The following is a 2,816-nucleotide window of genomic DNA, read 5'->3' as shown; positions in this document are numbered from 1 at the left end:
ACTAAATCTCCCAATCATGAATAATACTCAAAGTCTCAAACCAACTTTCCTTGTAAAACATCTATGTACAGGTCCTCGATTTATTTTGTTAAGGGGGTTTTGGTATTCAGGCTTTGTTTGGTAATCAAGCCATTCATTTGCATGCATTCCAAAATTTTAATTCTTCCAAGAAAATTAACCCCCTGCTTGGATACGTGGATTCTGAGATCTCAGAATCCAGGTTTTAGTTTGAAAGCAGTGTAAAATTCTGGATTTTTACAATGGAAGTAGCTTGCAGATGCGGGGGAAGTAGGTTGCAGATGAAGGGTTTAAGTAAGAAATCATGGTTTTAGAAATCTGCTCATCATCCTGAGATTTCTAAAACCTGGAAACAGGGGCGATCTACTCTCTCGCTCGATGGAAAGAAGGGCGACTAATCAGAAAACGACGGACGATCTCCTTCTCTCGTCTTCGATCCACGATTTTGAGGAAATCCAAGATTCTAAAATCCGCGTATCCAAACGGCCCCAAAATGACACTACAAATGTGGGTTCGATTTGATATACAGACCAGCACCACATAGAAGCCCCCAAACACTGATATAACAGCTCTGGCTAGGAACACATATTTAAAATTGAGGTTTTCATCGATGGAAGGGCGATGGATATTGGGATGCCGGACATTTTTCTAAATTCCTCTACTGCATTGCTTAATGGAGTTAAGAACTGAAAACTTTAGGAAAAACAAGGCATACTAACTATGCTAAACCCCTTTTAACAATTACAGTATCCCGAATCCTAAACAAAGCATTCTGCTGAGAATAATCTACATAGAACCAAAAAAATGGCAAGGCATATAGGTTAATTTTCATGATAGAAATATTCACAGCTATCAACAACCCAAAATGGTTCAAGAAGTTCAGTTCACTCTAAACAGAGATTTGACCTTTTTTTTTTGTTTTATAAGCTTTCAATCATTTGAGAAATTTCCTTTCTCATATTACCCTATAAGTAACATCATCACTAAACAGAGATTTGACCTTTTGTTTGTTTTCTAAGCTTTCAATCATTTGAGAAATTTACTTCCTCATATTATCGTATAAGTCAATCATCATTCTAGACGGAGAAGGTCTATTGTTCAATAGGCAGGAAAGAAGGTCTACTTATCCTTCAGGCAAAAATGCGTAGTCATTAAAAGTGAGAAGCGGGGTCAGGTTAGAGTACACAGGGCCCCACAAAAAGTCTACACATAATGTGAAATGATATATTCGCCCCGTTTTTACATGGAACAGCCCCCTCTAGTGTAAAAGAGTAGATGATCACTAGAGGGGGCCGTCCCAAGTAAAACGGGGCCAATATGTCACTTCCCCATTTTATTTCAAGTCATTTTTTGGGAGAGAAGAAACATAGTTATTCTATTATACTAAAAATACCATAATAACATTTATATTTAAATTAATAACAATTATACATTCATTACTATAGGTTTTATTTTTGTCATCCTTGTGCACTCAATTGTTTGGGTAGCCCCAACTACTACTTCCATTCCTCATTTCCTAATTCTTCATGTCAAACTAATATTATCAAACTATTTGACGTACAATTCTAATATTTTACACACTAAAAGTCTAAAACAATAGTAATAAGTTGAGTTTGTTGCCTATATATGTAAATACATCCATCAAATATCTACAACAAATGATACACTATTCTAACTTCCATATACCCAAACAACTATCAAAACTTCAAAACCAACTTCACATGAAAGTTAGTTCCATAAAAGGAGTCCTAAAATGAGAAAGAAAAGAAAAACATTCGTAATTAATTTAGCCTACTGATGTTGGCACTACCATGTTTTGATAATTGCACTAACTCATCTTGTCTTTTATTATTTAAACAACTGTCAAAGGTTATTATCATTCCCAAAAAGCTCTCAGAAGCCAATCCAAAAGTAAAGACAAGCTAGTTTGTGTAATTATAAGAACATGGTAGTACAAATATCAATAGCCTTAATTTTATAAAATAATGTCGCTAGAAAGAATTATGGGGAAAATGAAACTTTCTTAAACAAAAGAGTGCAGGGAAATGAACCTATAAAAAAGAATTGCCATTCCTATGAACAAAAACAGAAATAACACAACGAATGAGAGAACTATGGTCACCCTTCTCAGACTATTTTGATATTTTGCTCTTCACCCTTCTCAGACTATTTTGATGTTTTGCTCTTCTCACGGTCCATACATGTCAGAGAGGGTGAGCCAGGGTTCTCATAGAAATGAAAAGTCTATTAGGTTTCTCACTATTTAAACATTATAATTTTGAATCGTAATGTTTGCTAAATGTAAAATACTAAAGCTTCCAATGAGGAAAGGCTACTTACTATTATTTTAATGAGGAACAGGTAGAGAAATCCCCTAGTTTTTAATCATTTGTTAATTTTATGTAACTAGCTTAGTAATAAATATCCCTGTATTGAGGAACCTGTTTCCTAAAACTAGAAAATGTGTTCCCTAAATTTAGGAAACCGGTTCCTAGTTTAGTTTCAAGGAACAGTGATGGAGGCCATCGTAGGGTCCATAATTTGATTTTAGGTGTCCTTTAGATGTTTTTTAAGTCTATGAGAGTCACCAAGGTTTTCCCAACAATATCACTTGGTTTCTTTAAGTTGCAGGTGCTAAAATGGAGCCCACATGTTACCATTAAAAAAAAGCTGGAGTCCACATGTTTATTATGAATTTCTTAAGTTACAATAACACATATGTCATTTGTCTTGTTAATTCACTTAAGTTTAAGTGACCATAAGGGCCGACATGACATAACGTGACATCGTGTCACTTA

Source organism: Tasmannia lanceolata, unplaced genomic scaffold, assembly GCF_043159265.1.
Source record: "Tasmannia lanceolata isolate RefF3 unplaced genomic scaffold, GAP_Taslan_0.1 ptg000012l, whole genome shotgun sequence".
Lineage (NCBI taxonomy): Eukaryota > Viridiplantae > Streptophyta > Magnoliopsida > Canellales > Winteraceae > Tasmannia > Tasmannia lanceolata.
This window is presented reverse-complemented; position numbering follows the sequence as displayed.